This window comes from Diadema antillarum, unplaced genomic scaffold (genome assembly GCF_040938485.1).
Source record: "Diadema antillarum isolate AM-2024a unplaced genomic scaffold, OU_Dant_1.0 scf00000115, whole genome shotgun sequence".
In the NCBI taxonomy this organism is placed as follows: domain Eukaryota; kingdom Metazoa; phylum Echinodermata; class Echinoidea; order Diadematoida; family Diadematidae; genus Diadema; species Diadema antillarum.
Window position 1 is genome coordinate 2235623 of NW_027271004.1, and position 11498 is coordinate 2247120.

Genomic DNA, 11498 nt, shown 5'->3' on the forward strand with positions numbered 1-11498 from the left:
TTTATTCACATCGGATTTATGGTGGAACAGAGAACGGCATTCCACGGGAAACTGCTGGATGGTTACTCCCTGTGAAATCGAGGCTTTCCAGCGGAGCGCTGCAGCAACGTATGCTGTCAAATCAAGTTCAATAGGTCCTGAGAGTTATTAGTGAAATAGAGCAAATCCACGCACTTAGAACTTCAAAGAGCTCTCAAAATGATCAGTTCTGCTGTTTTGAGACAGATTCCTTTGTAGTGGGCTGCCGGAATGTCACACGTGGACCTGCTCGTGCACCACGTCAACTCTAATAGACCTCGGAGGGGGGCAAAATGTAAAAGTGCAGGCCATTTGACAGCGCTTCCATCTGGGTGTGTTTTGTGGAAATGTCAGGCGCTATTTTCCCAAGTGTCTAATTAGCAGACCAGCCTGTCTTACTCCCAGGTACACATTCTGGCCAAGGGTCTGTCACTGCTCATAAGGACGCCCAGTTCACCAGCTGTAGAAAGGAAAGGGGAAAGGAAAAGAACGAGATGAGCTCAAATTCAACAGTTACTGAATGCTCCTTATATCATCATTTCATTTTCATGAAGTATAATATCTATACTGGTAGTTTGATCTGTGACTATCATTGCATTGACTACCATTGCAGTGGCATCATTTGACTGTCTCATTAATACACCAAGGTCTTTGAGACACTGAGCTTATCACAATCAAATGAGGATAATAGTAGGAATTGTCTCAACCCCACCTAGTAAGATGCTAAAAGTTCTGAAAGAAAATGTGACCCGCTACAACAAAAGGATCCAAAAGTCCGGGGAGGACAATTTTCTGAAAATTGCATGATACTATCCCTGTACTCTTCTACTTTAATTTCATATATAGCACAACTCATAAAAGTACTGGGTTGCGGAGATATCGATGATTTTATCAACGCCTGTCAAGTGGTTGAGGAAATCAGAGTTTCGAGAAAAACGCCATCAAAGTTGTCCTTCCGACGCTATCATGGTCATGGGGAGGCGAGACAGTTTTCACCACTTGACAATAGAAGGCACGCTCCTGGCGACCTCCGCCATGTTCAGTCAAGCTTAGCGCCAGCGGTCTACGCACGACCAATCGGTAATCATGATGCCACACACTGACCAATACGATCACTCCTTCGTTGCTAGGGGCGGAGTCTAGCTGCGGCGCTAAATCCAAATCTTCGGACACGTTTCTCTTACATTGAAAGTCGGAAAATCATAACCCAGAAAAACGCTTATTTCTTGCCTTTCCTTTGATCATTTAGCTTCGAAATTTCGGCAGATGATGGATAAAACATTAGACTACAAAATTATGCCAAAAACAGAAATTTGATTGTTTTGACCAATTTTGATGATGTGACTTCAAACACGATTTTCTCGGCTCGGCCGTCAGCGACTTTAGGATCCTTTTGTTGTAGCGGGTCACAAATATCCTTCCACAGCGAGACAAAAATAGACATTAAAACAGCAGACCTGTATCTATAAAGGCACAACAAAATCAAACAAGCTTGCCTTCTGGCACATACTTTGTATCTTGACAGATCTAGGAAATGTTTCAATTTTTGGGGGCCAGATCACCATTGACAAGTAATCGCCAAGCATGCACTGATTTCGCATTCAGTGCATATGTTGTGCACTGTTTACAAATTATCAAACAAGAACCTTGCATGCACGACCTCTCACAATATCAGTCTATGAAGGCATGCCATGTGTAATGTAATGAATGAATAACTGATTTACATACTGTTGCATTCCTTCATTTTCTAAATGCTTTTTATGTAAAATCAGATGTTTATCATGATCCAACTTCCACACCCTTGCCCGACAGGGACAAAATACGAGGTCTTTGGGAATATCCTGTCTCGTAAACAACTTCTTCTGCAAATAAGCCCCAGGATACATTGTATATATGTCTCTCTTTTTTTTGTGGTACAAATACATTGTAAATATGTCGTTGTGTGTGTGTGTGTGTGTGTGGTAAAAGTGGTACCACAAAAACTGACATATTCATAATGTATCCTGGGGTTTATGTACAAAAGAAGTTGTTTACAAGACAGGAAATTCTGTAACCCGTAACATGGTGATTTGCAAATGCACGGGCTCTCATTGCTCTGCATCTTTCACGGAAAGTTACCCCCCCCCCTACAATCCAGTGATTAAGTCTGATTAACAAAATATCTTTGACTCCAAACTCCCGACTGTACTTTGGCAACAACAAAAACAAAGTCTGCTGTCATTCCTTTTGTTGATGAAAGTTTACACGCGGCGCATCCTGCATGCCTAGCAACGGCAACGTAAATATTTTGGGAGGCGCAGGTGGAGCAAATAATGGCTACACGCCCGGCGTCCGGTCCGCCAGATTGCAGTCACCTCGCAAGCATAACTGCGGCGAGAGAAAGGCGCCACAGTGCACCGTGATAAGCATGGCACTGCCGGTGACAAAAGAAAAAAAAATCCAGAAGCTGACAGCAAATAAAGGAGCCATTTCCAAATGAGCCCAGGTGGATTTGAAGCAAGAAAAAAAGAACTTCTCAAAACATGCTCACAAAGTCTTGATAACCTATCTCCTTTAAAAAAAAAATGAAAAATGAAAACAAAAATTAGAAAAAAATTGGCAAATTAAAAAAAACCACAACTTGGCATTTTTCAATAGGCTCATCCATACCAAACTTATTCTCTGTGTCATATAACTCCATATAATCACAGATTTCGTTTTTTCTTTCTGTGTAAATATCTAATTTAGTCAGCTTACATGTATTTCATATCAGATTATATTCCAAGCTTCAGAGAGCTTTATATGAAAATTAAACTGCATTTACTCCTTGGAAACCAAAAAACCCCCAAAAAAACAAAACAACAACAACAAAATACAAATTAAGACAACAGAATGGACTCCCAAAGTGACACTGTCACAGTATTTTGCTCTAGCTTTAGTGCTGGTTCCAAACAAGACATCCTTGAATGAGGCTTTGGGCAGTCAGTTGGAACTGGGCACGAGCATGGCTAGCAACTGTTGTGCTCACAGACATTTGAGCTATGTGAGGTCTTTTACAACCAGTTTCCATGGCAATGAATGGCTATGATGTCACACTTTACTCACATACTCTATCAACCAACATGATTGGCAGCGCCTCCAACACAACCAAGATTAAAGTCTGGAGAATTTGAGGGGAAAAAAGCTCTGCATTTGTCGATGCACATTACTTCTTATCAGATGATGGACTGACTATATTCAACCATACACTACTTACATAGCAAAAAATGTAATTTTCAAAACATTTTTCACTAGCTAGGCTAAAGAAAAAGAACAATCTTCTGTGTCTCCTGTGTGTTCTGCTTCAATGCTTTTCAGTCGCAACTTGCTACACTAATATAGTACAAAGTGTAGTCCTTGTCACTGGTAAAATCCTAGTATTTCTAATTTTTCCACTTCATTTCATCACCTTATAGAGACCACTGATATCAAATTAAGTCATAATTTTCAAAAGTCTTTCAACTGTTAGACTGACTCTTGAATTAGCAACAGATTATAGAATGAATTTTATTTTTCTCTACAAAATTGGCAACTTTCTGTCACATTTTGAACAGGGGGGCATTTCATGAAGCATTTTGTTTGACAAAGTTGTTGGACAAATTTGCTCTCAGCCAATCAGATGCAAGGATTTCAGTAGCTTGTAACATTTTGTAAGAAAAATATCAGACTAAAACACTTCATGAAATGCCCCCCTGGATTAAAAAATTATCAAAGTCAGTTTCAACTAATCCAATATAAGACATGCAATGAAATTCAGAGTTGCCAATTCAATGTCAATATGACGATTTGGGTTCTGCAACGAACCTCCCGTGTCACTCGCTGGGATAAACCTTTAACGTCAAACAGTGATCTCTTCTCCTTGCGTGACTGATTGGGTATTTTGATTGTACTGGGTTTGCAAAGAATGGAATATTACCCACAGCCACCCAACAATAACTGTATGACTACCCAATGCCAACTACATTGTAAACGACTGCATGCACCTGCGGCGCAACTCGGTTTAACGTCACAGTCTCCCTTTCGCAGTTTCTACCATTCCGAGGATGCGCTCAACATCCTCACATAATAGAAGAGGCAGGGCGTGAGCCTCGGATCTTCCAAGGTGACACGGCATTGTTAACTCGCCCTGGGAGCACCAAGTAAAAAAAATATAAAGAAGTTTGTCCACACAAAGTTTTGATTTCGTGACTAAGAGAGAGGTGCGTTATATTGCTGGAATGTCAATCACGCGCAGACGCCGATGGTGGCCACCACGTAACTGCACCACAGACTTCAAGCATTGCTCGTCTGACAATCAAATGATTTGTTTGAGTTCATGCTGGAACATTTGCTTTGTAAACATGTCATTTCGACAGCTACTCGCTCAATTGACAATTGGCACTAACTTGACATCTACTGCAGATTGCATACATGTGTCACCTCTATGTATGCTGAGCCATTAGATTAAAAAAAAAAGGATCCCCCCCCCCCCCCAAATCCAATAATGTCATCAGCTGCAAACCAGCTTTTCAACTGCTGGATTAAACTCCACAAGAAAATATCTCCAGTTGCATTTTATGATGACAGTGATAAGACGGTAACAACAGAGTGAAAGTTCAGTTTTAGCAGACCAAGACAATTGTGGAGAAAATAACAACTCAGTGCCTAACTAGTGCCCTATAAAAGGTACTTCAAAAGAAAACACACAAGAAAACACTGCTGTGGAACCACAATGACTAAAATGTCACATCTTTTGTCCAAATTCCACCAGCCATGGGTCCATTTCTACCTTTGTGTTCATTAGGAACTAATTGTCTGTCTCTTCGGGGAAAATTCTTCGGTGAAACGACAGTAGCTAGGATAGTAGCACTGGAAAAACAGGGTAGGAAAGTTTCAGTGACAGTGGTTTAAAGGCTTTGGTCTGTCATACAATGTTTGTTTTCTCCTTGCTTTAGTCTTTTTTCTACCTTCTGCATAAAAACAAAACAAAACAAAACAAAACACACATATCTCTACAAAATCGTAACTGGCATCTCCATTATTTTTTTCTTTTCTTTTCTGTTTACCTGGTAGTCACATGATACACGTGTATAATGGTAATGTTCAGATATATCTGTAGTTTGGGTATACTTTGGGGAAAATTCTTTGTGGTGAAACTAGTAGCCAGCATAACATAGCATTGCAAAACATTATAGGAAAGTTTCAGTGATGGTGGTTCAAAGGCCTCAGTCTGTCATTTGGTTTAAAGTCTCCTTGCTTTTGTCTTTTTCCTACCTCTTACATCAATACAACAACAAAATAATCTCTGTTTCATTTTTGTTTTTAAGTTGCATGATATCAAGAATGATAATGCCAAGATATCTACATGTATAGTTTGGGGACACTATCTAAATTAACATTTCAAAGTTTCCCAATGGGTTTTCATTTTGGGCATGAAACAAGACATCATGTCCAACCTTGGGACCAAAGTACAAAAAAAAAGAATTTCTATAATATTACACTGAAATAAGTTTCATAAGGAATGCGCTTATCTCATTAATATTGATAACTAAAATTGGTTTCCTAAGGAATCACTTATCTTACTCAAAATTAATAGGTGAGGCTTATCCATGTTGGTATTTCCTGGTTCATCAAATCTAATACTCCACTGAAACTGTTTTACTTGTATCTTTACAACCAAAGAACAAAACCTTTCAATGTTCTTTTTTTTTCTCCAAATAAATGTTTACATTTTAAATGAAAAGACAGATCAATGTAAATTTGAATGTGACTACTGTACATTTACACATTTTTTAAGTTCTTCATAATATCCTATGATACTGATGCAGACTATTGTGATAATTTCATGCATATTCTCAAGGTGCTACATTAAGTCCAGGCAAAGGACTATAAACTTGTCCATGAAAAGACTGCTTTGTTCTTAAACAACAAAGGCCATTTGGATGGCATAACTGGGATGACAATTCATGAAAGACGCCTCAACTGCAGACACAATTACTTTCTGAGTGAGGCCTTCTGAATACCAAACTACTAAATATGTACAATTGTGCATTGGATGGCCATGGGTGTGAGCTGAACAGGTTCTCACGTTCTCACTAGATATTTGCTTACTAAATCTCTTCCCTGACGGGTATACGGTCTTGGAACTCCTCTCCAACTGCAAAACTTGCGCTCCTGCTCAGATCTATGTGGCTAACTGAACTCGAAGAATCGTTCTGGGGGGCCGAGAAGAGTTTGAATGGTGCTTTACCCCAAAAAAGCACACAAAAATGGCGTATAAGAGTAATCAACCATGGGATTGGTGAGTTTGACTCATTTCTTGGGTATATATAAACACATGCATGGCAAGTTTTGTGATCTGTTATAATGGAAAAAGGAGAATTCTATCCCCATTTCCCACAGAATTTTATCCAAAGCAGATTTTAACTACAGTAAGACCACAGAGCAGAGTGAATGGAAGATACTGTACCAGTCTGTAGTGAGGGCCGACTGTATTACCTACACCACAGTGAACAAGAGGCCCCCAAACTAGAGGCAGAGTTATTGGTCTAATCTCTTTCTAAAACACTTTTCACAGCTCAATACAAGACATCCTGAGAGTACTTGACCTAGCTCCCCCACAAGGAATGGAGAGTATTTGCCTTGACATCCTATCTTGGCAACAAGCCAAGTCAACGCATGCTTGTCATGAAAACAAACAAATGAAACATATTTTCACAGCCATTATTAAAAGCCATCTTGATACTGGCACTATTCACTGCAAAATGACTGTTTTTTTCCCCCTTGGGTACTATCTACTAGTGTATACAAGTCCAGCAACTGTACTTGTACAGCAAACATACATTCTTTCAAGTTGTTCACATTGCTTGTGTAAATTCATTAAATCATGGAGAAAAGCACAAACATACCATACGGACAAGTGAAGGACGAGGCGTGTACATCTAGACGGAAAGTGCAAGTGGAGAGGATTTTTCTCATGAATGAATGAGTGGGCTTTAATAACTGATGCATGTTTGCAAATGACTCTGTTTGTCCGGGCGGCTGAAAGTCAATCCATACACCTGAGTACACACAGTGCATCCATGTCCACGCCGGTGAAATCACATGTTCATGTATAGATCAAGATGCACACGGAATTTGATTTAGAAAGCCTTGCAATCTACCGTGGGAGTTCCTCCATCATAGATGAAATGCCTTTTTGACTTTCACACTAAGCATACCTAGCCAAGTCGGTATTGACGTTTAAATCAAACTGTGACATTAGACAAATAGGCGCAATGACAGACGAATGCTTTTCTCCGACAGTGCACTTTTGCAAAGTTAAATCATAGATGTACAGTGTATGCAACATCACTTTTCTTTTATCAATACCCTTGTTTCAAATTCACTAGGATTCTGTTTTTGCTTTTTGTTTTGTTTTCCACAAATTTTTCTATACATCAAAACTCTGAGTAAAATATGTGAATATAACAACTTTCGGCTTACTTTACGCGCGTAGGTTCTGCAACTGCCCTACATCAAGACCTTGCCTTTGTTTTATTTTCTTTTTTTTATAGATTTAATCACCTCAAACTGTTACTGAATGTTTGAGACATCTTGCTGTACATATTCACTTTAAGCCACACTTGTATACAGGTTTGATGAGACAGACTCTTTTTAATAGTTTGTTGGGAGAGAATGAAAGGGCTGTGAACCCATGTGTCTGCATGCAGTATTGTCCTTCTGCTTCTAACATATGATCTTGTCTTCTTGAGAGACAAAACAGAATACATTGCAGACCTGAAAGCTTTTACTCGACCATCTATAATAAGAGGTCTGCACTATTTCTTCATATTCCAAAAATTTATGCATTTCCTATGAAAATTTACCGGTATTCATAGAATTCAGGTGCCAGTAAAATCACATTCTGGCCGATAAACAATGTATCGGCAAAGTCATCAGACACACAATTACGAGAGCTGAGAGTGTATGAATTTAAATAGCAACTAATAATCCACAATGTCCTCCCACAGATATTTTGAAATAAACATCTCAGTCATGTGGCCTTGTTGTTGTTTACACCGTAGTCTTAACCATACATTGTACACTTGTATAATTTACAAAGTTGTTTTTGGCTAGGCTTCATAACTGTTGAGTACAAGAATCATGCAAAAAAAAAGGATGCAAAATACTGCACTTGCATGCATTTTGCAGTGCGTTACGTTACTCACATAAAATTCATGGATATATATATATATATATCTTTTTTCTTTCTTTTTTTCTCTCCTCTTTCATGGTTTGAAAGATTTGTTGCCTGACCGGAAATGGGCACTGGAAGCAGAGGCAGAAGCATCTGGGGGGTGTTTCATCAAAGTTTGTCAGCGCTGACAACTTGAATCACCATAGTAACAGTCAGTGACCAGAGCATCTCAGCCAATCAAAACCAAGGATTTTGCTGATACTGTCAGCGCTGACAAACGTTGATGAAACACCCCCTGGTCATTTCTGTTCAGATGTGTTGGTCAGTTGGTAGCTTTTCTCCTGAAGGTCATTAATATTTCCTCATATTTTCCTTAGTGTTTTTCGTTTGTTTTGTTTGTTTTTTTTGGGAGGGGTTTGCTTGTTTGTTTGTTGTTGTTTTTATGGTTTTGGTTTTGGTTTTTGTTTGTTTGTTTGCTGATGTATGTTGTTTGGTTTTTTTTTGTCAAGTGAGCTATTAACCCGAATGCTTAGCAAATATCTGGTGTGCGTAACGTATAGATCTACACACCCTTGTGTATCTATGGTAGGGTCATGAAGGGCATTTCCTGCACAGCCATTGAGCCAAGGATATAATACTTGGGTCATCTTCAACACCATTGAAATTTCTCCAAGGACAAAAATACCCAGGATATTAAATTGACCTCGCATTTACATTAAAGGCATCATTTACTGTTTGCAGATGAAATGAAAACCCGCCTTTAGTGCTTTAAAATAGTTCTAAAATGTGATTTAGGGATAGAAACAATCAATGTAAAAATTTTAATCAGTATAATTAATGTTAAGTATTGTTGAATCTACAAAAAGTGGACAATAGTTATAATAACAATGTTTCTGGATTAAACCATCTACAGTTATGGTTGATTGAGAAAAATAGTGATATCTCCTTATATTTTAGGCTTTATTGTCAAATTTTTACATGGTAGGATGTTTTGTGATGTACTGACCTACACATACAGTCTGTATGCATCAGATGCAATATCTCAGACACATTTTTGAAATCACTGCTCCCAATGGTAAACAGTACCTTTAACTGTCCATGTGTCCCTGTTTTCAGAAGTTATAGCCTAAAATGTAGGGAATACATAATATAGGGTAAAATTATTACTGTAAAACGAGGAATGTTCGCGTGCATTTTAATTTCGTGAATTTCGCGAGCACCAAGATATGCGAAATTAAAATGCACGCGAAATTTCTTATCTACACTATATGCATTGAGAGCAAGTGGCAATTCGCGAAAATTTCTTGCCACAAAAAAGGCTGTCGGCTCCAATTCGCGAAAATTTCGTGCCGCGAATATTTCATGTTTTGAAGTAATCTTGAATGGTTTTTCTTTTTCTTTTTCTTTTTTTTTGGCTGCTTTTTGAACTTTGTAAGACTTGATGCACATGTGAAAGAAATTCACTTAAAAATTGTATTGCTGCAAAATTGTAGACGCATATTATGCACACGCAGAGACAAAATCCTCCAAAATAATACCTGTGTGGAACCTCAGCAGACTATCTAACTTATACTGTATCATGATAAATTGCTACATTAGAGGGAAGAGAGCACAGTGCCCAGTTTTGTCAGACTCATCGGAGGATATCTTGGCTTCTGTCTGTTTACATCTAAACAGGATAAATCACCATGCTGCACGGGGGAGGAATAAAAACAGGGGCTTTTTCTGCAGAGGAAATCGAGCATCCCGAATCAAGCCGCCCACGCGTGCCAGAGACCACCGGTGGCACTTTTCTGTGTTGTGAGCCAGGGGACAGACTACTATAGATCAGTTTCGGCTGATTGGTTTTTATACCTGTACGTACAAGTTTCGGATGATGTTGGAATTATAGACAGGTCACTGCATTTAATCAGAGACTTGGATTACAAGTAATCTGTGTTTAAATTAAGCCAGCCTTGAAACTGCTAGTATTCCTTTGCATGCCATGCCAACTGCAATCTAGATGCAAGACTGCTCAGTTTCTTTTTTTTTCCCCCCATGTCCTTGTTCCTACAATCTTGACTCTCATAACTATCACTGTGAATTCTACAATAATGATTATGACTACTGTATACGCTGTTATTTTCGCGTAAAGATATTTTTGCGATTGATGAGGTCACAGTCATTTTCGAGAGATGTTGTTTTCGCGAATCGACGCCGATGCTTACGTTAGTGCTCTATTAACAAAGAGCATGGAGACAATTTCGCGTGTCGTTAAATTCACGATCCAACTGTGATTCGCGAAATTCGCAAAAATTAAACCCACATGAAAATAACAGCTTATACAGTATTATCATTATCACTCTTACTGATAACCACACACATGACTATTTGAAAGAGATGAATGACAACTATCAAAAAAAATAAAAATGATGATAGTGATATACTGTACACTATTAATTTAGCAAAATTTAAATCCTCTATTTGTGCGAATACACTTGCATCATCAATATATGGCATTTGATAATTAATGATATAAAAACAAATAAGGCAATGATGTTGCAACTCAGTTTAAAAAAAAAAAAAAAAAAATCTTCACCACTGCTCTTGCCATTATCACAATAATACTATTGTGCTCATCATTCAGGACTTCATGATATCCATAAAGAATGGAACCTGAAGGGGTTTATACAATCTAAGTATTGTCGTTTTCCTTTTCTGGCACTATTCCTGCATGAACCAATCACTCATGTGGATCTATAGATACACAATTCCTCTTCCTCATGATAAATCAACTGATGTAATTTCTTATTGTGGCACTCATTCAGTAACATTGTCTGCTGAGTTTTCATTTATTTTACTTTAATAGCCACAAGGGCTTTGAATCACTAACTTTTTTTCATGTACATAAATGTGTATATCTGGGAAAACAAAGGCACAAAAATATGACAGAAACAAAAACCCAGCTTTAGTGCTTGAAAATAGTTTTTATATGTGAGTTACGTAGGGATAGATATAAGAAGTAAAAATGTTAATCAGTATAATCAATGTTAAGTATTGATAAATATACAAAATGTGAACAATAGCAGAATATATTAAAAAAATTTTCTTGAATAAACCATCAACAGTTATGGTATAGTGAAAAAAATAGTGATATATATCCTTATATTTGTGGCTTTATTGCAAACTTTTTCATATGGTAGGATGTTTTGTGATACAAGTGAACCATAAATAAATTATTGTATATGTATCAAATGTGATAACTCGGAACATTTTTTTTTCTTAAATCACTGCTCCCAATGGTATACAGTAAGGACCTTGAACA